Source organism: Nelusetta ayraudi, unplaced genomic scaffold (assembly GCF_046127955.1).
Source record: "Nelusetta ayraudi isolate G7.1 ecotype Tasmania unplaced genomic scaffold, CSIRO-AGI_Nayr_v1 ptg000005l, whole genome shotgun sequence".
NCBI lineage: Eukaryota > Metazoa > Chordata > Actinopteri > Tetraodontiformes > Monacanthidae > Nelusetta > Nelusetta ayraudi.
In genome coordinates, this window is record NW_027466055.1 from 943,861 (window position 1) to 970,863 (window position 27,003).

The 27,003-nt window shown below is 44.0% G+C and overlaps 2 protein-coding genes across 5 annotated transcripts in view; both read right to left on the reverse strand.

Annotated features, from left to right (window-relative positions):
- Window positions 1-716, reverse strand: part of pcdh9 (protocadherin 9) — a 162,060-nt gene extending 161,344 nt beyond the window's left edge. For all 4 annotated transcript variants that reach the window (XM_076047279.1, XM_076047262.1, XM_076047270.1 and 1 more), the window contains exon 1: window positions 293-716. The gene's annotated coding sequence lies outside the window, so the exon portion shown is untranslated. The remainder of the gene's footprint in view (window positions 1-292) is intronic.
- A 16,163-nt stretch (window positions 717-16,879) lies between these two features.
- Window positions 16,880-27,003, reverse strand: part of ercc3 (excision repair cross-complementation group 3) — a 172,274-nt gene continuing 162,150 nt past the window's right edge. The window contains exon 15 of the transcript XR_012929080.1: window positions 16,880-16,891. The gene's annotated coding sequence lies outside the window, so the exon portion shown is untranslated. The remainder of the gene's footprint in view (window positions 16,892-27,003) is intronic.

Here is a 27,003-nt window from a genome sequence, read left to right on the forward strand (position 1 = left end):
GGAGGAAAAACACAGCAGCAGCTCTAAAGCAGTGATGCATATCATCTGCCCCCTGAATCCTCAACATATTACACAGAGAGAGAATATTTCAAACGCATCCAACCCCCGCAGCCACAAAACTTCACAACACATTACGTGGTCCTATTAATCCCGCATTTAAAATTGCCAGAATGGCATCGCTGTGTGTGGGCCACTCAACAAATTAACTCGCTTGTCTGGAGCCAACAAATATAAGCCCGGTCAGATTGTAAATTCTTAATGGAAAACTGAGACATATTCCCGTTATACATACCCAAATTCCAAATCCCGTTCAAGCGCGGAGGAAATGGAAAGGAAAGTGGAGTGTGTCAGCTCATAGTCTTTTCATCTTCCCGTGATGCCTGAGAGCTTTTTTCCCCGCGTAAAGAAAACCTCCTCGGTCTGACGGAGCCCCGGGTCCAGGAAAAGAGCGGAGGAGAGGAAAAATAACGCCGGAGTAATCACACTCTAACAACAGGTTTGGCGTCGGCGTCGGTCGCTCAGATTTGGGATTTAAAAAAAAAAAAAAAAAAGGATGCGGACGTCGCAGTCCCGCGTTCAACTTCAAGAAGACGGACAGGGAAGCGATGCGCGACCTGTGGTGACTGCGGCGCGCTGGAAACAGACACGGCCAGGTAGTCAGTGGTCCGCGGCGCCTTCCATCACGGCGGGTGCCCTCACGTCTCCTCCGACAAAAAAAAAAAGAAAAAGAGAGGGGGGGAAACCAACACACAAAAAAAATACAAATGAAAATAAATAAATATCAGACGTCCACCTCTCCCGCACACGTCCCGTGGAAAAGCCGGCGTCCTCTTCGCCCTTTGGGCTACCTGTTAAGGTGGAGGCGCCGTAGAGGTGAAAGCAGCAGGAGACGCTGTCCCGTCATCTTTCAAGTTCACGAAGCACCGTCACTCATCAGGCACCGCGGGCGCAAGGTTAAAAACACACCATGAAGGTGTTTCAATTTTTATTTTTTTTTTATTTTTCCAAAAACAGAGAGCGAGCGAGAAAAAGGCAAAAGCCAGATCTTGGAGTGGAATCCACTTGGCGACGCAGAGGCAGCTTTGAAAGGAGTGACTCCGCGAGGCGCGCCGTGGACGCGCCGTTTATCCCCGCGCTCTCACTCCCACGGCAGAATATCTCGCACTAACTCTGTGTAAACCCATAGGAGGGGTGGCGAAGAACACCACACCGACGCCCCCTCCCATCCCCAGCCCCACTCCAGGCCACCCCTCCGCACCAACCCCGCCGACCCTCGTCATTGGACACCGCCCCTCTCCTTCAGCGGCGTCGACAGCCGGAGCGGCGACGCGATTGGCCCCGAGCCACGTCACTTAATGCGGACCGATGGCTTGTCCGCGGCCGAGATGATGCTCGGCGAGGATGCTGCAGGCTTGCGGAGACGCTTAACCAAGAAAGAAAAAAAAAAAAAAGAAAAAGAAAAAAGCGAGCAGAAAGCCTCACGGAACTGAAAGGGGTATGATGAAGATGAAGAAGAGGATGATGATCATCATCCTCATTTTCATCCTCACGTTGATGGTGACGACGATGGCGTCGGCGGTGATGATGACGATGATTAAAGAAGTGTTGCTGATCGGGCGAAAGAGCGCCTAAAATTCGTGCGCGAGCACGTGAAGAAGAAATTTGTTGGCACAGCCAACCTGTTAGGGCTGTTGTCTGGTAGCGGAAGATTTATTAGAATGGAAACAGGGGGGGGGGATTAAAGGGGGGAAGAATCCGTAAGTATTGAAACGCGCTGAATGGGGGGCGGGGGGGGGGGGGAGAGAGAGAGAGAGAGAGAGAGAGAGAAAGGTGGACTGCAGCCGTTTCCGATGACTTGCCAAGAATAAGCAGACGGACAATACAGGCCTTGTGTGACAGTCATTAATAACTGCTCTCCACACAGAGAAACCGTTGTCTGGGAGGGTTTGCACGGGGCTGCATTTATTCACACCCCGTCCGTCCGGCATCCTGGAGCCGGTCATCAGCATTTGTCCGTAAGAGATAACCTTGACAGTTATCCCTGCCATCAAAGCAGAGCTGCGGCGTGCGGCGGGAGCCCTGCGCTTAATGGGCGCGTTTGCTTTCATTTTCTTTGGAAGTTTACTGCCTTGTGCCGGAGCTGTGATGATCTGAGGAGCTTGTGATGTGACTTTGGAATTGCCCAGGACCGCGGATGATCCGACCGGACAAGTTGCAAAAGCAACACAAAAAAGAGGGAACCTTGAACCGCGTGCGGCTGAGGGAAGAAGTGGCTGGGAAACGGCCGAATATCAGATCAAATTCTGTTCACGCACGTTCCGACCCTGCCCCGTTTTAATACCAGCCACTATCCAATCATTTTCATTTATTTATTAATTTTTAATTTCAATGCCGCAGATAACCCTCAATTTCATCCCTGGCTCTGTGACTGAGCTGCTACTCAGAAGGGGGCAAGCTGTTGAGCTGGAAGGACGGGTCTCCCTGCCGTGGTCAACACTGCCACCTTGAGGTGGTCTCACACAAATGCCTGATTTGTGCAGCGAGCCTCATCGCTTTAAAAGGTGGCTGTGGGGGGGCGGGGGGGGGGGGGGGGGGGGTGAAAAATCAGCTGCCTACACACATTTCTTAACCTGGACTTACATTGAGCGGTCCTGGCTCGTGAAACGACACATCGAGTGACTCGGTACGGAATAAAGTGTGAATGAATAGGCAACACAAGTGAGAATAAACCCCAGTGTGGGGACCTGGTGGGTGATGCAAAGGACAGGCAAGAGCGCCACACTGTCGAGGTGAGAACTAGGCTGCAAATGTCTCCTGAGAGGCTGGCGTATTGCCTGGTCAGCAGTCTATTAGTGCAACCAACCTGGTGGCCTGACCTTTCTGCCACTGGATTTAGCCATCAACGTCCTTCGCCAGCAGAGTGTAACTCAAGGAGTGATATGTCGCTTCACTTTAAAGTCTGACACCCTGACGTGGACCCAAAAGTGACAACGTAACGCTGTGCAGTGGAGAAAACACTTTCTTGCTCTGCTGGCTCGCTGGAGTCATTTGGAACCTAGTGCTCCCACGTGTGTGTGTGTGTGTGTGTGTGTGTGTGTGTGTGTGTGTGTCTGAGAGAGCGAGTGTCTTGGCTTTTCCTGCCAAACAAGAATCTGTTTAAGATTTAATAGAAACTTTCAGTATGGCCCTGTCTCCAAGGTGTTTATGTGCATTGCATGGGAAGATTGCGCAGTGCATTGGGGAGGGGAGCTAGAGTTGGAAAGCAGGAAAATCGTGCGATAACCACCACAATTGCATTGGGTCGAGTTGCATGGAAGTTCGGTGCGTCGTAAGAATCTTTGCTCCCGCCAAAGTGTTTCTTTCGACTCATCGCACACCATCGCACAAACGGCTGCACGGTTCTCCAAACTCACCACGTGCTGCGTGCACGCTCCCAAATGGCACATTTCCTTATTCATTCACTATGGAATCAGCTGCAGCTAATGTTTCTGCTAGCCAACCTGCAGCTATTCAAGTGATGAATAATGTAGCATGTTAATATATGCTCTAGGTCTTCCTGAGTGCCTCCTACATTTTCCCATGGAAGACAGAGCCTAAGGGAAGGGTCTGAACCTAAGGCCTCGTGATTCCCCGCGTACTCATGCAGTCAATCAGACTATTCACCTTGGCTTGATTCTCCCACTGACTCATTGACTTGTTTGTGTTGTTGAATTGGTTTCATGAATAATACAAGGAAGCAATGTTTATCTTTCGAATCTGTTTAAGTAGCAAACAAGGTCAAACAGGCAATTTAGTATTTTCAAACTTAAACAAGGTCTAAGGAACGCCGTTGAACAGGAAATAAATGAAATTACTAACTAGTATGTGTCACGAGTTTGCCATATATGCTTGAGAAACAGGAAAACCACTGCAGGGTGGAACAAATGCAACAGAGCCTGAAGACGCATTTTTTTTTTCTTTCCTACAAAGGATGTCAGCGTGTAAAAGTTACATTTTCTCATGTTAAAAGGGATCTTTTATACATAATTCAATATATTACAGCAGAGCCAGAGTGCGCTAGAGAGAACAGTGCTTCCAGTGGCAATTCTGACAATGTTTTATCATACATTTCTGCTAGAAATACAGGTTCCAGAAGTTCTATTTCAACTGACATGAGTGTTATTAACAAATTTGTGCTTATGGTCTTTCATGGCCTTTACCCGCACCAGTGAGGAAGAGAGAAACTGTGTGGGAATCACTCATTTTAGAGTGAGCGAGCCTGCTGAATTCTGATATGGTCTCCTCTCAGCAGAACAAAAAGTAACGGAACCGTAGCATTGCTCTAATCATCCAAACCTCTGTATTTCAAAAAACCAGACAGAATACTGAGAGAAGCAGCCGCAGTGTTGGGAGCTGGTGATGAGGCAGAGTGGACTTAAAACAATAAACGTGGCTCAGAAGAAGTTCAGTGAGGGTCCTCAAAATCAAACCCGATAGAAATTCCACAGCTTTTGGTAATGTGCCACGTGCCAGCAGCTGTTGAGTTTAAAAGGCTGTTGTTTTACTAATGACTAAAACTACAGTTACAGTGAGAGTTGTTTATTTCAGCAGCATTTTGAGCCGGAAACGTAGAGCGGGTGCTGACGGAAAGTCTGCATCATCTCCTTAGAATGTCCTGGGAAAGGTAATGATAACACTGTATTTTCAGTTCCGGGTACAATCGTCTCAACCTTCTTGTGAGGCACGTGCACCACAACCATACAAAGGCCACATTAATGGAGCCCCGACACCACGAGTCACCATGGCAACTATCAACAAGAGGATGTCCGCGTGCTTCAGCCCACTGGAACAACAAATTCTCATGCACTCATACGATGAATTTGAACATGTTGTTGAGAGGGGGGTGGGAGGGGGGGGAAACACCATGCCGCAGTAGCAAAGAGAGAGAGTTGGCGTGGGAGAAAATTACTGATGAGTAAATGTGCTAGTTTGGATGTTGTTTGTTATTTAATTAGGCATTTAATTAGGCGTACACGAAAACAATTGAAGTGGAACTGAACATAAAACTATATAAATAATATGAAATAAGAACATCATCAGGACACGTTCTACACGCGATGCCTATTCTGAAGTCCTGAAAAGACTCATGATTGAAATTAAATCGACTGGGAATAAAAAACAGTATTGTTCACTGATGTAGTCATTTATAAACAGCCATGAACTCTGAATAATTTTAATTATATGAATGTGTAACTCTCCACTAAGCAATGCAGCCTCTTCATCTACAGGACCCCAGTGGCGAACCATGAGCACTGCAGCTGGGTCTTTAGCTCAGCCATCAGCGCCAACCAATGATGTCATCATGAGGGAGAAAAAAAAGCAAAAGTATGATGAATCGAAAGTGCTTGACTGCAGTCATCTAATTAATGATGATGAGTATGTCAACAATAGGCTATAACATCAATAATATTCTCCACAACAAGCAACCTGCTCAACATACACTTCACCAAACCGCAGACACGGACACCGAGGCTCGTTTAATCACAGCGCAAAACAAATCACACACACCCAGGCCCAGAGTTATGCACATCATCAAAATAAAATTCCATTTCAAACACACAAGAGACCAAAAGATACACATCGCCACAGACCCCATCATGGAATACAAACATATCTTTATCAATTACTGTGTGTTTAGTTAAGTTGGACCAATCGAATGGTCCTGAGGCATTTGGCTTCCACATAGTGACGCTCTCCCTTAGACTATGTGAGAGTTTTCTGACCCCAAAGCTGTACACACATGTTGTCCGTGACATTGCACTCAAAGCCGTTTTGCTCTCTAACTCCCTCTGCATCTCAGGCTGCAAAGTTAGGAATTCTCGCCCACCTAATATCAAGCTGTGATTGGTCAATTCACCCTGGACTCTGACACTAAAACACACAGCTCGACTTTCTCCTGGACTCCTGAAGTCCTCAGCAATGAATGAGCAAGGTAACCAGGTCTTGATGGATTTCGATTATTACTGATGTGAACTTGACAGGAAGCTTCTGAGATGACAGAAAATGTATTAAATGTATGACATGAAATGGAAATGGAAAATGAATTTTTGAAATAATAATTAAGTTTTATTGAAAACAGCTATTTTTTTGGTGCAGAGAATTTCTAGGCCTCATAAGGCCCTGAGGCTTCCACTCTGCGGGAACCTCCAGAAAGGGACACGGCATGTCCACCACAGTCCAACCAGCTTTAATTTTCTTTCGACAGAGGGCAACACTCAGTAAAAGTGCACTCAGAATGTGATTGTTTGGAGGAGCGTAAGCATTTCAGACAGGAGACAGAGAGAATCTCAGGGTTTGTTGAACAAAAGCTGCCGTAGTTTCACAGAGTCTGTTACCGCAGCAACAGACTCTGAGTCAAAGCTTCCGCTCTGAGAACGACGGAACAAAGGAGTTTGCATATAAGGAAGTTGGGTTTTCCAGAAAACCTGGTCTCTGTGCACCTCATCAGGACATGACCAGTACAGGCCTCTGTCGGATTTGCACTGGGTGGAATTCTAAAATCTCCATATCGCTGACGTGGATTGGAAAATGGCCCCTTTGGTCAACAGTAATGCCTTTATAACGGGCGGGATTCCCTTTTGGGTCAACTTTCCCTTTAAGATACAGAACATCAATCAGCATGTCAAAAAATACTCTTGTTTATTCCACATGCTGCCTGGACAAACATTGCTGTACGTCCTCCCTTATTCCCGGATTCATATTGAATGCATATTGAATGCATTTTGCATGCACAAAACACGAGCTATACCGTATGGCGTTTGACATTTGAGAGGTAAAATGCCATCGACGGTCATCCTTTGAACATTGACTGACGTGCTGTTTGATTAAAGAAGAAATCCCAGGCGGATCAGAGTTTTGAGACGGCAGACATGCGAGAGATCATCTATAAGAAACGGTCTGCCTCCCGTCTCCACTCCAGTCCCCCACTCATCCCCCCACCTCCACCCATAATTTGCTCGCTACCTTTGCACGTGGCCAGCCCACCCCTCTCTGACATATTTGAATCACTTTCCAGACCCTTTGCTGAAAAAGGTCAAACATTCTCTCCTGTTCTACTTTCTTACTGATGTGAGAGCCAGAAGCCAGCCAGCCAGAAGCCAGCCACCCAAGCCTGCCTGCCTGCCTGCGCTGGCTGGGATGGACCCTGGTCAGAGACTGGTACGAATCCGAGGGAGGAACTTGGGAGAGATCTTTATTATTTTGCTGCCCGGTGGAGACACTCATTTGACCTTGTGCAAGCAGGAGCAAGTTGGGTTTTTTTTTGTTGAGATATTTGACATGCGCTACGCCCGCTCTTGCCTTCTCAGATCCTGCCAGAGCTGAGCTGATCTCTGACGGAGAACTCACGCACTTAGAGTTTATCTTTACCGCTGCTCGGTAAGAAGTGAAACGCATGTAGCACTCACAGCTATTCATCTTTTTTCACAGCAGGTCCATTTCTATGCTTTGCATTGTTCCTTTAGACTGATGGGCACATTCCTCACAGGTAAGAGGAGTTTGCATACAGCGGTTGAAGTAAAAAAAAATAAATAAATAAATAAAAATGCACAGAGACTCGAGTTTCTCAATGTCCTGACAGCGAGTCGTCAGTTGGACCAACTTTCCCTTTCATTCGGAACCAAAGCCACAAAGAAATCACACACCATTTTAGATGACTGCACTCGCCGTCTCTTTGCAAAGTGTACGTTGCTTCCATCAGCTGGCAGTTATGCTCTGCTGGGGTGCAGTGATAGGGACAAATAGATTGAAAAATGTATTTGTTCCCATCACTGCTGCTCCTTAACAGCGTCATGTGACATGTCCTCGCTCGCTGTGTGTATTCCTGTTGACTATAAATGTGTGTTGTTATTTCTACAACTACTGATCGGCACAACAAATTGCCCCTCGAGGATGATAAAAGTTTACCTTGACCTTGAACTCATTCTCAAATCACACTTTTACGCGGCCGTTTCCGTCATGTATTGGCCAAACAGCTTTTTATTCAGTGTCACTAATTCATAGTTTTGAAAACTTTTACTAAATCTCTGCTGCGCTAAAATGTGATCCATGTCCTGCTGAAGCTTTGTTTAGTGTGCAGTTCCGCTACCAAACATTCACTCGTGTTCAACATGGTCAAAGGACGATGCTGACAGTCTTATACAATTATACCTACAGTCTTCAACTCAGACACAGAGGCAGAACATAAAGACCTCTACTGAATGACACTGATGTACTACCGGTATATTGAAAGGAACTCATTCACCCTGTAGATCTGATTGAATGCGATCACCCACGCATGATGATCACATTCAATCTATTAGAGCACAGTTGGGAAAAAGTAAACTCTTTGAAAGTGTTAAGAGCAGACCGAGATGAGTCCTGCATGAAAGAAAATTGTTTTGTCATTTGTCACAAAGTTTATTGCAAGTGAAAGAAGAAAATAGAGAACCAAGAAGCGCCTTTTTAAACGGCTTTTTCTTTTTCTTTTTCTATTTTAGCGTAGACTCGCTGTCCTTGTCCTTTGGAACATCCGTATCTTCACAGAAAACTAGAGTGTAGAATTGTATAATTTGGCCCCATTCAACAACAAGATACAGTGACAGTAACAGGAAAGAAAAACAAAGAAAAAAGTTCCTTCCACTGTCTCAGTATGCAGTATAGACCAGGGGTGGGCAAACTTTATTTGCAGTGGGCCACATGACAGAACTGCATCGTGTCGGCAGGCCACGAAAGTTTGGGGGGGGCGGGGGGGGGGGGGGGGGGGGGTTGGGGGTGGTTGGACATTGCGCTAATGTCCCGGCATTCTTTTCGTTGACCGGGGGGGCGGAAGCACACTATCGCTGTCGGCAAGTTACGTGCTGCCAAAGTTTCATTGGGGGGGGAGGGGTTATGACTGCCTTCACGTGGGCCGGACAAAGACACGCAGCGGGCCGGATGTGGCCCGCGGGCCGTAGTTTGGCCATGCCTGGTATAGACCATATAATTATAGCTATTAAAAGGTGCAGTGTGTAAAACTGTGCCATGTACGGTTTGGATTTTAGATTGCAGCGCTCATTCACTCACTCTCCCTCTCCACAGCTTGCCAGTGAACTACAGTACATTTTCTGATTTCAATTGTTTTGGTTTTTTTTCATTTTCATGACTATTTACAATGCAGGTGTTTGAATGAACACATATGGAATATTAAAATATGTATTTAACAAAAAAAGTGTGAAATAACAATTTTTATATTTTAGATGATCTAGAATAGACACCATTCATATAAAAAAAATATATAATACAACATATTTAGGTATTTATCATTTTTATCACATTAATCAACATATCTTGGTCACATATTTGATGTTGTCAGTATGTATCTACAATGTACAAAATAATCAAGATAAAGAAGAGACTTTTGACCGGTGGCGTATGTATGTATTTTCTTCCCCTCCAAAGAAGCAGGGAGTCACACCACATATATACAGGCAACACAAGCTTTTTGCAGGCAAATCACTGCCCAGAGTGATAAGGTGTTATCATGTGACAACATACAATTTGTCTCCAGCAAATGGGATCCAGAATAAAATGTCAGTCTTCTCTGTGCGTATATTTGTAAAAGCATAGATTGGTGGTGGGGGGAGATGAATTGATGTCCTTCATTTTGTACAGAGTTGCACTCATGCAGGGACTGTTAGTAATCATATTGGCACAGTGAATGCAGCACAATGACATGCGACCGACCCCTCCAAGGCCACTCGGAGTCTACGTAATGTTTTTTGTCTTGCTGAATGTTCTCCCTTACATACGTTGGTTCTTGGCCCTGAGAGTTTTTTGTGAAAGCTGCACTCTCTTGTTCACGGCAACGCTCTCATGCAGCCAGAAATAGATGGAGGAACACAGAAGAATGTGCATGTTTTCTTCTTTCTTCCTGCCATACCAACGTTTTGAAGGTTGTATTTCATTTGAATGGACGGCTGCCTATCATGGGTATCGAAACTGTACAAAAGCCACAACATGTGTGAGGGCCTGTTTGTGCAATGTGTGTTTGCAACTCCCTCCACTCAAAAAGAAACGTGGAATATCCTGAACATCTCAGCCCTCATCCACACCCAGGTAGCAGTAGGCTCCCTAAAAGGCTGGGCAAGGTTGTTTTCACAGAAAACAATTTTCTGTTTTATCCATAATAGATGCTTAAGTGTAACGATAACTTGTGCCCTTTAGTGGAATGCAGCTGGCAGAGATGAGCATGGAGGAGGAATCACAGGTGCACAGAAATGAGATTTCACTCTCTTCCATTTCTTTTTTTTTTTTTTTATTCTGCAACATGAGACAGCCAATGAGCCTCTATGGGGACTTACAAGAACGTGTGACTGTAATTGTTTGTTAATGAGCTTTCGCTGCAAGCTAAGTGAGGATCATATTGTCTGTTATGATCAATGGTTTGCACCAGACCAACATCAGCAGAACGCAAACATAACTGTTGACTAATGATTTTTTTTTTTTCTCAATTAAACCATCCATCATGTAGCAAAGGGCTGTAAAAAGCATGATGCCATTCTCTGGTCTGGCTGCTGTGTTCTGCAGGTCTGCAGCTCTTTCTTTGCTGTTCTTGCATGTTTGCACGAGTTTGCGGGTAACCACTCAAGTTTATCATTAATCTGCCAGTGTGTTTCCTTCTGTTGGCCCATCGTGGGTTTAGACAGCTGACTAACACTTTCCAACTAAGATTTTATTGACTGTCTGACAAGGTAATGTTGCAAAAAAATTTTAAAAAAGTAACTTCTGGCACCATTTGTATTTTCTCTGCCACTCATTGTCTTTTCTTTTCATGAGCCAAAAGTCGTGTCAATATACAAACACTTTTCGGACATTTCTCGCACTGCTCTCATCTTAACTTCTGAGAGAATAGACAGTTTTGCCACATTCTTTTTCTTTTTGAACTTTTAGTCGAACAACAATGCAAAGTTCAGTTTGTTCAGTTTAGGAGGAAAAACCAAACTAGTGGCATCGTCATAATCTAGACAGTGTTGCCATGTGCTCTCTGTCTGTGTTGTTGTGTTGTGCTCCAGTTTCATTTGGGTTTTTTTTGAATGGACAACTTTCTTAGACACACACACACGCACGTACACACGTACACACACACACACACACACACACACACACACACACACACACACACACACACAGTCGGATTGCCTTATTGATGAGTGATTTTGTTAAGAGTCGACGAGAACATTCCAGTAAAAATGTCAATCTTTTGTTGCGCAACATAGTTTACTGTCACCTCGAAAGGACAGAAATGAGTTGTAAGCACAGTGAGGCGCCTCTGAAAGCCTGCCTACGTTGAACCATCTACAGAATTCCCAAGGTCGGTCAAAATGTGCAACATGTTTTATATACAGGCATACTGCCACTCTGTGGAAGAGGAAATCAATATGTTCCCATTCAAGTTGGCCAGGAGTGATAAAGGAGGGTCTCTTGCAAAGTACAAATGAGACTTTCATTGGATAATGCTATACTACTAACTCCATAATGAAATCTCGTACCAGGCAAAGTGTCAATTAGTTGTGATGAAGCGGAGCGCAGTGGGAGAAAAGAGTTGGTGAGTGTGCACTTCCTCATTTTTCTGTCTTGTCATGCAGCACTCAGAGTGTCCCAAAGGTTTTCCGATGGTATCCGTGGAGTTCCTTTAAAGACACAGCAGCAGGATCAGTAGCTGGAGCACTGTACGAGATGAAAATTCTGTAACAGCTGTCGCTTTCTCAGATCTTCACAGAGGGAAAGCAAGCAATCAAATGGACACGCAGTCCATTGTGTGTTGACATAATCACTGTCCTCATAGAATATTAGGTGGGAAATAATTTTGCAATGCGGAATGCATTTCAAGTGGCTACTTGAAAAAACTGCAATACAACTTGTTTGATATTTTAAAGTCAAACATGAGGCCATATGTCAGCAGGCCCTCTTGGCAGACCCGTTGCCAATTAAACCGGAGGTACTGATTAATGCAGCACTTGCAGGAGACCATCAAACAGCAGCCACTGCCAACAGGTACAGTGAAAGCTGAGGGTCTGCAGCATTACCACGGCTCACTCTCCTGTTTACGTCTTTGGCTGCCAACATTGTCACAGCCAACTGATCTGCAATAAATGGTGCGGCTGCATCTGACGGAGTGTTTAAACTAGAGACTCACCCTGATAAGGAACTGATAAGTGTAGTGTGTTCAGCTCTCCGTCACTGTGACTTGTCAGATTGGCAGTTATTGTTTAAGCAGCTGCAACTCAGATTGTTAGTGGGTCCTGATCATTTATTCAAGGGGACTTTTGTGGGGAAGAAATGCTGTTGATGGGTGTATATTGCCAAAACAAAACTTTACTTATATCTAGCTTTACAAATATCTGAAAAAAATAATGAGATCCCATTCTTCATAGGGTGCAATGAGGACTAAAATCCGAACGGCTTGTTTCAGTGTCGTAAGACTGTAATGCCAGCCACCTATCGTGCTGGTAAGGCTAAAAGGCCGACTGAAGAGCTGTAAACACAAGTTTATTTATCATAAGACCACCTCCATCCCTCTGTTTTGGAAATGCTTTCCATGTGATAATGCAATTTTTTTTGACAATTCTTCTCGGAGTGTGATTGTGAGATCCGACTCTTCTGTTTGACAAGAAGGCCTGGCTCACAGTCTGTAGTCGAATTCTTCCCAAATGTGATTTGCAGTGTTGCTGTGATTTGCACAGTCGACTCTGCACTAAACTTGCTCAACCATGCCTTCATGGAGCTGCCTTTGTCCACTGGTGCACGGCAGAGGCGACTGCTGGCCTTTCCAACAGAGGAAGCACCTTTTGGCCAACCCAACGACATGTTTTTTTTGTTGTTGTTGTTGTTGTTGTTTTCAATTTATCCATACATGCAGTAACTCTGCTCTCTGTTCCTTTTCAAGCGGCACGGTCGTAACAACCAGGCGTTTTTTCCAAGGACTCGGCCAGTGTCCTCTCAATGGCCAGCAGCGTCAGGCTGCTGAAATGGCCTTGGCCCATGGTGTTGCAGACTTGACCCCTTTTAAATAGAACACCTCATTATGTAGCTTCAGTTGTTGTCACCAATGCAAACAATTTCTACAGCTGAGGCGTTGCTGTGTCCGTCTTATTATCATTAAAAACACCAGGAAATCACACAGATTTTTCCTGCAAGACTGCAACTCCTATTTTCATGCCTTCCATACATCCTGTTAAAGGTGGACGGATCCACAAAACCCAGACAGCACAATCCAAAGATGATTTCATGAGAGCAGAAATGTATTTATTTTCCCCCCATTTTTTTCCCACCCAACTTAAGATGAGCTTGCGAATCAAGAAATCCATGTGTCTCTCTACTACACTTGCAAAATCCGCGATGGGACTGAACTCACAATGCAATGACATTAAGTAGCATGCAAAATGCTGTGGTGATGGATCATAAAGGGACTCAAGCCTTCGACTGATCCTCCAATCAGCATGCAGATGCCCAGCATCAGTGCCTGCCCACTGCTCCATTGACTCCCAGGGACGTTGAGCAAAATTGCAGCATTTTTCCAGCGGAAACAACAACTTCAAAGCCCCATTGAAGTCCCTTACCAATGAGGTTCAACATGTAAATAGACTGTGACACTGTGGGGAAAAATTAAAATCAAAAAAGAAAATCAAATGAGTTGACCGTCCGGAAGCATCAACGCAACTGCACGTTTAACCTGTTTAACCATTTGGGTGGTTTTTTTGTTTTTTTTAATTTGAAGGGAAGCAGATGAAAAAGAAAAAGCAGCCATGATGAAATAAAAGGAGCTGACACCATAATTCACCAAAAACTTTACACTTGGAACGCTGAAGTCAGGCCAGTACCATCCTGGCCTGCAGCAAACCGAGACTCGTCCGTTGGAACTGTGCTGCTCAGAATGCCCCGACTGTGTGTCCGAGTTGCGATTGTTTCCAACTGCTTCCACTGTGATATAGCGTTGCTCTCAGTCGACTGGACTGGAACATTTAGCAGCGAGCAAATTTCAGAATAGACTTTTTGCACGGGTGACATCCTATCGCGCTTGAATTCACTGAGCCCCTGAGAGCGGCCCAGTCTCTTACAAATCTTTGCAGAGGTGAACTGCATAGGTGCTTGACTGTATAAACTTGTGGCTGAGGAATTGATTGTTAAAAAAAAAAAAAAGTGCTTGAATTTGATTATTATTAGAGTGTCCCTGTAATTTCACGGTGCAATTTTAGTGTAGCTATTAGAAAGGCCTCTAAGCCATGTTGTCCCTGAGATACTGTGGAATTTGTTCCAACACATTAAATCATGACTGCGGTGAAATGTGCCAGAGGTATGAACACCAGCACCAGTGAATGGAGCTAAGCGCCTCTCTGCAAGGTGTGACTCTGTGTCTCCCTTTTGATGTGGGCTTGCGTCAAACAAGGTGAGGTTGCAGCCGCATTGCACATAACATGTGGCACCTGCTGACGATCCAATTTCCTCTGCGTGTGTTCACATGCAATCTAACAAAAAGCAATAATTTGAAATCCCGCAGGAGCCTTTTACAAATACCACATCTGCAAACTGGATTAGAGACATCTTGTAGCGCTGCAGCCTACGGTTCAGCTAAAACCTTCCCCAGGCTAACAGAAGTGTGGTCGGCAGCGTTCTTGGAGAGCGCTGTGTGCGAGCACTGCTGCGGCAACTTGCAATAAAATGGTGTTGTTCCTTGTAAAATACGCGTGTAAACCCTCGGCAGGTTAAACGTATAACAATAAAAATGGGAACGGCGGCCTCTGCAAGGGCGCCAGTACAGATAAATATTGCATTTTACTGCAAAGCTAAAAAAAAAAAAAACTTATCTTTATCAATTCTTTGTGTCATTAAAATAATTAGTTCATATTTCTAATTTGTGTGGGCAAAGCGACCTGTATTGAATTTTAATAACAAAGTGTATTGAATAGCATTCGTAAACATGCAGAACTTGCTTATGTAATCAGGTCTGTAATGTGTCCTGAAAGCACTTTCCTGCCAGATTTTATGTGTTTTTTTTCACTATCCAATCACAGCGTAATCGCCCAGCATCATAATGGCCACTGCTGTAGCCATAAAAAAGGTCAGAGAGATAACCCTAATTGCTGACTGTAATGGAGCGCTAATACTCTCCCAGAATCCCACACTCTCACATCCCCGTACCACCAGTTTAACCCTGCAGAGGCACATCGGCACTGGGAGGTGGGGCCGATTTGCGGTGCTCTGAAATAAGCAACAACCGCAGAAAAAAAACAAAAAAAAAAAACATTTTCTCTGTATTGCAACGGTGCCTTTGAATCCGAGCACTTGCTCTGGTTTAAATGCCCCGAACCACCGAAAAGCATCATGATGGATGACGGCACTGAGCTGCGGTTTTACTGGGATCACAGCGAGCAGCCCAAAGGCCATTGCGTTGTTTGTTGGTTCGTAGCCTGCGCACAGCTTTATATGTAAGACATCGCTCATCCCTCTCGTGGAAGTGTGGGGAGAACAGTTGCCTGGTGTTATTACCGTGAATCGTCTTAATGCCTTCCAACGGAGTCGGCACTCGTGGAAAATGAGTTGGGGGGGAGTGGGAAATAAAACGTGTCTTCTATTATTAAAAAGCCAAGCAGAATGGGGTACACAACCAGGGAGAGCAAATACTGTAATTAAAAACATATTATTGTAATAAGGCTTGTGATTGGATAATAGCGATGCCACTTTTCTTGTCTTCATACGCAAATCCGCACAAGCCCCTTTTTAAAGAAACTGATTTTCCAACAAATCACCGCCCTGCAGTCGTTCCCCGGGATTGGAAAGCTTAAATCCACGACTGTCTGTTTTGGATCTTTTAGTGACAAATTCAATTTCAATTATTGCCCCACAAGGAGACACATTTTGTGAAGAAGAGAGAAGAAATATACAAAACAATGACATTAGATGTTTGCAGGTGAATGTACCCCCCCACCCGCGTTGTGTAGTCTTGCCATGCTCTTGTGTCAAGTCCCATTTTGTACAATTACCATTAATATGTAGGAAACAAAAACTCTGCATACTTGTTCAATAGAGCATCATTTGCGATACAAATTAGGAGGGAAATACACATTTTTGTCACTCTTGCACGTAAAAATACAGCAGAAAATTGAATGTGTTTTTAAAAAAACAGTTTTGTATCTGGAATTTGTTTAATAGCAGTGTCCCTTTTTGTCTGTATGACACTTACTTTGACTCTTGTGCGCGTGAGGTAATCTTAATAGAAAGGTTGCAATAGAAGAGACCTTCCTCGAATATTTACATCTTCGTGAATTAAAAAAACAACAAAAGAACACAATTTCAAGCCACTTTTCATCTCAAATCCGTACGTCTGTGCGTTCTCTCTCTCCAGCAACAGGTTATCAGTGCAGCATTAGTTACCATGGTGATATTGCAAGGTTACAAACGAGCCACTTCTGTGTCTTGCTCGACACGCCCCTTGGTTTCTGAGTCAGGTAGCTGACGAGAAGAGCTCCTTCACACCACGTTTTTCTAAAAGCACACATGCAGTACTTAGCAGTGCAGTAAGCACCTCGAGTACATGACTCATAACACTGAAAACATTGTTTTTGCTACATTATGAGATCCACAAGTAAAGAGTTTTGAGTGCTGGGGGCGCTCAAAAAGAGGTTTAGGAAGTCTTGGTATAGTAAGTCTAATTACTGAGCACATGTACATATTGTATTTTATTTTATCATAATCTCTTCCATTCTGTCTTACTGCTGCTGACACAAACTCTGCAATTTCCAGACTTAAAGCGGTCCGTGTTGTCTCGGTAAAAGCAAGAAATGCTTGGTAAAAGCAAAACAACAACAACAACTGGTGCAGACAAGGGACTTTGAAGCTACTGCTAGCTGAAACACTAACAGCACTTGTTAAAGTAGCATCACAAGTGGAGCGGCTCCGCCGCCACTCTTATTGGGACAGGGTTTGGTAAACAATCAGGCTGTGCAGAGGGAAGTGCGAGGAAGGAATGTGTGATGTACCTTGGAGAGGGCTCAAACTGCTTGTATATGCCAGATCAGTATTTTCAAAACACAGGCCTTACCTGGGCAGATTGCCCAGGTGAATTTCCCACCCAGCAAGTGCATATAGAGGTAGTTTATTTATTTAATTATTTTTTGTTGTTTTTTTTTTACATTCAACTGGATCCTCTCTCGCTTTGTCAACTCCCTCCACTCCACCATCCACTCCGCACCACTGCTTCATTTATCATTTATTTCCTTGAAGTTTCTTTCTTAAAATGTATTTTCAATTGTAGTAGACAGCATCAAACTTGCATACATATATATATATATATATTTATATATATATATATATACACACACACACACACACACACACACACACACACACACAAACACACATTACCATGGCGGTGCAGTGAGGACATTGAGCTGGTAGCACTGGCTCTGAAATGCTCTTCAGTTGGGACTTAAAAACAAATTCACCGCTATCAGCAGACAGAGGTTAAGAGGCCTGTGCATTAAACCATAACCTTAGTCACAGTGTGCTTTTCATAAGTGGGATATGCTACAGAACAAACCCCTATTTTAGAGGCTAAAGGCATAATATCACAAAGATTTATAAACAGTGTTCACATTATGCTCACATGAATTATGTAGGATATCAGGTAGTGGGGAGCGGGTGTGGGTGTGTGTGTGTGTGTGGGGGCGGGGGGGGTTCTGCACAACCTTTCTACTAAAAACAGCAGTTCAAGTGTAATGTGTGGCCAACAATATGTTTAACAAGGCCTTGGTATATTGCTGGAGACAGAGCTTTATTGCTCTTTATTGTTGCCTGCATATAGATGTGACACAAAGTGTTTTCAGACATTAGGTGTGTCAGAGGTATTAACACTTGGGGAAAAGACTTGATCAAAATATCTTGTCCCCCCCATTTACAAATTTGAGTCATCATAAAACAGATAAGGTATAGTTTGCATTTATTTTCCTGGCAGGTATATTTGTGTTTGCGTGGTGGGAACACCTGGTCAGCAGAGGGCGCTGTGAGTAAAAGGGCTCAATAACTGACGCCGCTTACTGGCAGAGCAAAACGTCAGAGAGCGCTGGTAATGCAGACCAGCGCAGATGCAGAGGGCTGATATTTACATGGTTGTTTTCTGCTCTTACAGGTAAGATGCACAGAAATCACAAACCGGTCAGAACCAAATGCAATGTGTAAGACTGTGAGAGACTGTGACTGTAATGTGGAATGAACGAAAGTTAGAGTTCAATACGGCCCGGCGTCGCGATCGTAATCCAAAGTGGCCGACGACGTTAATTATATTGAAAAGGAGTGAGGAAATCATCGTATGGAGGGTTGAAACACGTCACTATTATTGAATTGTTAAAAAGCTTTATTTGACTGACTTTAATGAAGGCTCGTGACACAAAGGCGAACAACCATAGCTCCCGCGTGCATTGCGGCTCTAATTAGTTGTAGATCTTGCAATGAGTAGCGGATGTAAACTTATGGATCGGCCGTTGTCACCGTCATAAAGACCTTCGCTGACCACTGGTGCTTCTGAAATAATACAAGTGATATTTCTTTTCCCCAGCAGTTCACATATGAACATTGTATATTATAGCTAACACTGGCCAAAAAAGTACAAAGTATTCTCTGCCAGAGTGAAGTACTTCAGTTGCACAAGGAATCACTTTAAAACCATAGTGGGTTTTTTTATTAAATTAAAATGAATATTTTTCTTTCAAACGTCCCCTCCTTGTATCCCTTTAAGAAAGAAAAAGATCATTTGATAGGTTTTCATTGTAAATTCTTCAACTTCAGGCACCCGCAGGGCCTGATGCTTAGCATCAGGCCCTGCGGGTAGAACCCAGACCCCCCCCCCCCCCCGCTGCTGTAAGTGGCTGTGTTAGCAGAGCATCAATAACAGAGGCCGGCGGAAACTGAATCAGAGAGCATGAGGTCGAACGAAAGAGGCTCATTCACAACTCCAGACCAGACCTGCGTGTCTTGAAAGTTCCTGTCTCAGCTCTGAGTTTGCATAAGTGCCTTAGTATATGTCAGATATCACCTTAGATGACCCTGAATAAAGTGGCCAGCTCGCAGGTGCATGTGGGAGCAGGGTAGGAGGGTTAGGGAGCAATGGTGGCGTGAGGAAGACGTCGCAATTCAAATCAAGACCTTTTGCTCTTTGCAGAAGTTGCACACCTGCTAAAATGTCTTTGAATGGTTCCAACTGATGCTACGGCTGGGAAAAGCCAAGGGAGGTACTAGCTTGACTTCAGCAGCTGAAATGGCCAGTATGTCAAATGGCACGTGACCAAAGCGGAAGATTGGTTGGAAGGTTGCTGTGAGGACGCTCAAAAAGCAGGAATGTGTAAATGCCTTAGCCGGTTTTGTAAAAAAAAAAGAAGAAAAAATCTTCTCTCATCTCAGGAAGGTCAAACCTCGTCTAAAGATTTATTATAATACACAAAATACCAAAAGGATATTATATTCCTCAATCACATATTTACTGCACCATTTGAGATACAGGCAACGTTATCTTTGCATGAGGAACAGAGAGTGAGTCAGTGACGTGAAGTGTATAGTAGAGAACTTCAGTGTGCTCATGTCTGAGTTTAAAGTGCTCCTACACAGCACTGCGTTTTGCTCCCTTCGGGTTTGTTTAAGGCCATTACACACCAGATGCGTCATGACCAGAAAGTGCAGAAATTCCAGGACTATTTATTTTGCATCAAAACGAATTATGCAATTTTGCGTCATCACTGCAAAATGCGACAGCGTGTAAATAACTAAATAACCACAGGCTGCCAGCACACAGCGACAGAGTCGTCCTCAAAATCCAGCATTAACTCAGAACTTGTCATACATACAGTAATGGGCTGGCATACGAGCTGGCACTCAGTCACCTATGTGGATTGGCTGATACTTTAACTAAAAACAATTATTTATTTTTATCGGGGAAATTTTTAATGGCAGTTAAACGACAGTCAATTAATCGTTAACATCCCTCGGAATCTTCAATGTTTTTTTTGTTTTTTTTTTTTCTTTAGACGAACATAGAGGTCATTGAGGTGAAAGCAACCTGACTTTGTTCTTTGTTATTTTAAGTTGCCTGCAACTTGACTCATCTGAAACACTGCAATGGCTGGGATGACTAATGATCTTCACAGACTTATGAAAGAAAGTTATTTTAAGGAAAATATGGACACACACGGTGTGAAACGAGACAGTTTAATGATTAAGTCAAAAGCAGCTGTCTGCAGTGAGCTTTTTCTGTTTATGGATTTCATTTGCAGGCGGACGTTGTGTGTTGGCACTTTGTGGAAAACTGTAAACTGGGAAATAGATCTGCTTTTTTCTAAATCTGTTAAGGTTTTGCTGTCAGCATTTGTGAGATGTGACTCTGTGGAGTGCAGGGCGAAATGCGAAGCTCCGAAAATGAGACAAGATTGGGACTTTAAAGCCACCAGAGTGTCTTGTGGAGACTGCAGGCTGCGTTGAATGGGCATGTGGTCCTTGTCGACGTTGACAACAAACTGCACAGATTGTGTTGAGTTATTATGATATGAATACAGTACGTGCGTTTTGATATTGTATGACTATAGGAGCACTGATTATGCCAGTTAGACATATGTGGAATGTTTTTAAATAATTAAAAAAAAAAACGATCCGTCGTTGGAAGTTGTGCGCGTTGAGCTGCAATTGTGCGTCGCACAACTGCTAATGAGGAAAGCGCATGAAACACTGTTTTTAATTTCGTTGGTTTTTAATTGTGCCCCTTTTGGATGTTGGCTCTCGAGAAAGTTACTGCATGCAAACAAACTTTTTTCAGTCACAAAAGTCAGCATAAAAAAAAAACAACAGTTATGCCAAAAAAAAAAAAAAGAAATACAACAGCAACACACACATTAAAGGAGATATACTCAACCTCATTTATTGGCAAAAGAAAATGAGCAAAAGAACATCACTTGTGCCTGGTTGTGTGAAGAGTGGGCAGACCCAGCTTTGGCAGCCCTCCAGTCCTCACTCAGACAACAAAAGCCCCCTGTTGTTGAAACACACACACGCACACACACATTTAAATGCACAATATGATTCAGTAGGAGGACGCTGCCCAAATGAAGCAAGTGTTTTAATAATTTAACTGACAAACACAACTGTTTTTTTTGTTTTTTTCCCCATAAAGCACATTTGTTCGCAAACGCTTTCGCGGGTTTGCCAGACGGATTCCGCGTTCAAAATGTACTCCCTTTGAACAGATGACCACAATTTAGGAGATTTATATGGGAAAGAACAAGAAGAGGATGAAACAATGCACGAGACGTCCTCAGCGCGTGTCTGTACTGAACTGTTTCTCCTTGTTCTCTGTCACTGTCTGTCTGCGCGTCGACATCAGTTAATGATAAATGAGCAACGGCAGCACCTCCCATATCTGATTGTCACTCAGCGTCAACAAAGGAGCAGGTGTGTGACATTTGTCCTGCCGCCGAAGAGGGAATATTCAGCAATAACGACGCCTCTTCTAAATATTTGATGGCACCGGATGCCACACAACAGCTCGTCCCAAATCCTTATGAGAGAGTAGAAGGGAAATAAAAATGATTATGATGTCAGCGGAGGGACAGCACCGTGGCTTTTTTTGTGCCATTATTTGAAAATGCAGTCAAAATAAGACGGCATGGATGGCATTTCATCAGATATGAAGCAAACACTCACTCTCATATGCCAGCGCAGGAGAAAACTGTTTGTTTCTGTTGTTGGTCAACGTTATCTCGTGTCAATCAGTTTAAGCGGAACCACGGCAATTGAAAAATATTTGGTCAACACACAGAATGCAGAACTGAATCAACCAAGACGATGGACCACCTGGTTAAATGGAGCAACACATTATGGAGGAATCATGCTTTTCAAAAAGCCTCTCTGTCTTCCTACTCTTGATTCCGACATGGAGTTGGTCGCTCACTAAATACAAATCAATTTACATTTCGCAAAGATTTCCAGGGACATCATTTGCATGGGTTTCTTCCTTGCTTTTAAATCAGCCGTTCTGTAATTTAATTAACTCTGCTGGATTTGAAGCAGCTCTTTTGTTATTGGAGAGGTTTGTTTTTAATGATTTTCTTTTTCCCTTCAAAGCTTCTGAGCAGATCTTTCGCAGATTGCCATCAGCCTGCATTGAGGAGTCTGACTGCAGCACTCCAAAGCTTTCCTTGGATGTGATTGTGATTCGAGTGGCGGGATGCCTGAGATGTTTCTGCAGTAATGGCCAGGATGAGGGATGAGAATGGAGCTGGTCTCTTGTAGCTGGAGTGTATTTGTTAATCCGAGCCGTGACCCTTTCTGCATCTGCGGGTCCGTTAAGCTGTAAACGCCTGTGTCACCTGTCGCTCTGTTGTTTGCCTAAGCCCTGTGCACATAAACACACCTGGCTAAACACATCCCATTGAATTCTGATTATGGCCCCAGTAATTTTCCTGGGGAATTATTTACCAGGACTCCCGCTTGTTGTGTTAGCGGTGAAGCCAGTGAGAGTGGAGCGCAGCCTCCTTCTGCCTTGTTCTTTTTAATATCCCGCAATCTCATTCGTCTCCTTGTTGTTGTCACTTTGGCGCGGACCAATTTAGATAGGCTTCTTTTCTTTTTTATCCCTCGCACTCCTTCTCTTTTGTCTCTTTCAAAGCCGACAGAAGGATGCCATCGATCTTCATGAGGTTTTGATACACATCGTTTCACCTCCTGCAGTACCTGCTTTATCAGGAGATTGGAGGAGGACGGATGAGTGATCAGACTGATATAGCTTCTCTCGCATTTCAGCGACGACACCCCCCCCCCCTTCCCTCTTTTCCTCCCCCACCTCCGCTTTAGTCTCCTCTCCTCCACCTCCTATGGGGTAATTGAAATTTGAACAGCTAAAGCCTCATGTTTCTCTCATTTCTGAAACCATCCTGCTTTCACTCTGTGTATTGATCCTTGTCTTGGTAAATCAACGTGCGGCGCATCGCTTGAAACCCATTCCATAAAGTTGCAGCGTTACTTTAACGGTTTGCGCCAAACAACTTTTTATTGCCGTGTTTTCGCAGGACGTCTCATCTCTTTGGTGAATTTTTGGTGCATCATCTTAAAATGAAAAGCACAAACTCACAAGCCAAGGAAGCAAATCTGTGTGACCTTGAAAGGGGAAACATGTATTGGGGCCCTGAGCAGGGAATCAAACGAGTCATTTGAGATAATATTTCTACGAGGGCGACGGCTTCTCAGAAATGACCGCTTGGCTTTTGCGGCTGGTATCAGTGACTTGATATTAACTGGAGAGAATGGGCTCCTTAAGAACGATAAGATGCAGGGAAAGGTCATATGGCAGGTTAACATGTCAAGAATTCCAAGTGGTGGGAAACCTTGGTGATGAAGAACAAAGATGTGTGTTGACGAACAGGCTGCGCTGCAGAGGCCCGTCTGACTGATGAGCAAAACATTCTCTGTGCCAGGCATGTGACTAATCTGATCTATATGGCTGAATAACCGCAAACAATCACTGATGGCTCAGAGGTGAAACGATTGCTTTCTATGAATGATAAACCATTGCTGAGGCCAGCGAGCGACGAGAGCTTGAATTCCGACGGCGGGACAAGTGTCTCTCTGTTGCTTTTCTCTGGAGGAAAAACAGTTTACTATCTGCCTCCGCACGCAGTCTGCAGCGATGTAAAACCCGCCTGCATTTTAATGCGAGGAGCCATAACAGATTTGAGGAAAGTCTGGCAGCAGTGTCAAAAAGAGAAAAACTGAATTTTGCTCATTTTGCTGCACGTAGGCAAACTGACAATAATAAAAAAAAATAAATAAAAATGACAAACCTTTTAAAGGTCGTTTAGTATGCCTGAGGATTTAATTATTATAAGACAGCATTAAAATCAATTAAAAACATGATTATATTATGGTTTGTTTATTTTATCATTCCAATGCCCCCATTAATAAATATTATCACCACTGGGCCAAACTAATCATTAGTTATTAAGAAAACAAATGAAACAGCTTGAAATGTAGTCAATTTAGCACTTTTCTCTGAAAATATTTGTGGAAACTTCAGACAGGTCAAACAAACAAAACTGTTTCCTCTCGTTGCACTTCTCTTGGTTTCCTGTTCGCTGTTTACCAGGAATGCATTGCAGCTGCTGCGGAATCTTTGTTGAACGCAGATAGCAACTCGTGGGTCAGGTTTTTTTTCCCCTTCTCCTGCCCTGCTTCCATTTGGTTTTCCTGGGCCGGTCTCCTGGTCTACACACCTGCCTCCAACTCCACCACCAGTACATTGGTTCAACGCCAGCTTCCAGCACTGCAGCGTGAAAAGCCAGATTCTCCAGCTCAAGGATGAATCTGACTAACTAAGCTCCCTTGTTCTCTTTTAGAGCTGTTTCAGCCAACATATTGTGCATTAAAAAGAAATATTCTAATAGAGAAATCATGCAGACAGCATAATTTAAAGTAGCTTCGTTTGACAAAAACTCGCCACACTTGCTGGAGGTGGTCTTTGTCTTTTTCAAAGCAGCACTGGTGGAGACAGGTTTGCAGAAGGAACTCTGACACAGCGTGATGTTCAGCTCAAGCAACTTTCTGCTGTGTGTCTCACACGCACTCTCAAATACGAGTGCATTCAATTTAAGAGCAGTAAACCTCATTGCCAATGCTGGTGGACCTAGTAGAATAAATCCGACCGTTCCAAAAACAGTATTTCCTGAAATCCTCTCTGGTCGTCTGCTGGCTCTGATCACCTCGGATTCTTCTGGTCCACTTGTCGTGCTCTGCTAAGATGAACCTCCACTCTAACGTGCACCAAAATCACTCCATGGCACTCTTGTTTCCCTTTTTTCTCAATTTTAAATCAAGATTTTCAGAAATTTACTGAATGTTCACTTAAAATTTCAGGGGAAAAAACACAAACTGCCCGACTTGTATTTCTTGCTCAGTGGACAGCTGGGTCTTTGGATTAGCCTCTGGATCAGAGACTTTGCACTGTTGTACGAGGCTCTGTGTTGTTTTTGTCTTTTTGTAGTGCTCAGTTTGCTCCTTCAGTCAGCCATGCTCTGCCTTACGTCTCTGCCCTGCACTGTTTCACCCTCGCCATTATCCTCTGCAGACCCTGTTGAGTTGTTGTGGGGGGGGGGGTTCTTCTTCTTCTTCTCAACATAACAGACATTGTCATGACTGAAATCTGCTTGGGCACTCCAGTCATTCCTTCAGAAATCCTTTTGCTTAACTGCAACTGCTTAATATTAATAAAATGCATATATGTGTGTATATATGTATATATACATATATACACATATATACATGTGTACGTGTATATAAGGAGGTGTATAAAAAAAGGCACTTTGTAGCCGCAAGCCTGGTCGTCATCATTCTTCCTCAGTTGTGAAAGAATTCTTCGGCGTTTGTGTCCTCGCATTTTCAGTACATTTTCCTGGAACTGGAACTGACAGGGCTGTCTTTCCCTTCAAGGTGCTTTAGTCTTCTACCTTCAACTCAGACTCTCCACTGCACTGGTTCAAATAGCAGTCCTGCATTTGCATGTTGGGGTTGCCTTGGTTATCCCACGAAGCTCTGGATTTTATTCTGCACAAACGCTCGGCTCCACCTCACATGAATGCCTCCACTGCACACGTGTTGATGGATGAGCTTCCACACGGGGCGCTCTTCAAGGCCCTCCGTCAAATACTAAACCCTTTCATAAATTAAGAGAGTGACGCCGACCAGAATGGCGTCCAGTCGTCGTGGTTTCTCAAATTTGTATCATTCCCCTGTCATCATTGTCATCAGCAAAACCATCAAACTCCTTCCACACATCTGAAGAGTGCTTGAAGATGTTTTAATATTACATGCCATCCCTTTGGATCTAAATAATTAAAGACTGAACTGCTGATGTTGATTAGAAGGTTTCTGTAGGCTTTTGAAAAACAGCCCTATGTGAAAAAAACAAGATGTGCAGCGGCATAGTTGTTGTTTTTTAAACTCCTTGTGAGTGTTGGCATTCATTTCACTTTAGCGCCGTGCAAATGTGCACTACGTAATCTCAGGGCTCGGCGGCCCAAGTGATGTCCGAGCAGGTCTTAAAACATACAGTACGTGTGAGGCCTAATCACAGCCTGAACGACAGAGATGATGTTTCATACTGTCAGTGAAATTACCATTCCTGCCTCACAGCGCTGTTTTAATGGCTGCTGCATAAATGAAGAAAATGTAACTGATTCATACTGAAACTGGCACGAGACGCTCAATGACGCCAGAAAGCTGAACATGCAGGTCAAAGAAAAGTCAGTGGGCAGTTTGAAACGGTCACAAGTAGCGGGTGGGTGGGTGGGTGGGTGTTTTCCTCCAAATTCCGAATGCTCGGGCTGAACCGCGTGACTCATCGTTCATGAAGATTTTCCTCACCTCGAATATGCGGTAAACACTGAGAAGTCTTGATAAACGCCAACGCGGTGCGCAAGGAGAAAAGGGGGATTTATTCTGATATCAATTTGAGGCGGGTGGAGGGGAAGGCAGCCTGCGCACAAAAATGTTAAATTAGGAGAATGCTAAATGAAGGATAAGGTCAGAAATGGGAAACCAAAGTGTTAGGAACAGATAAAGGGCTTTGGGGGAGGGTGGGGGAGTGCAGAGAGGCGGGGAAGCCAAGCCTCTGCAGGTGGCTCAATCACCACCCAAACGCGCTGGTAATAGCTGCCATTCATTATGGAATGTGCGGCTGCCTGGTGCAGGAGCCAGTAGCCCATCCATCCCTGTCAGCCAGTGGCTCGTCAATGACAAAACCTTAATTACACCATTAATTAATAGAACGATTTTCCTCCCCCCCCCCACACACACACACACACACCCAACGTGCACTCTGTGCCCGATGTTCGTTAAGCCTCCCATTATTGAGTGGCTGCTTATGCCACAATAGCTTTCAGCTGACAGAAGTACATGGAAGAAACAAAAGTCAATGAAATG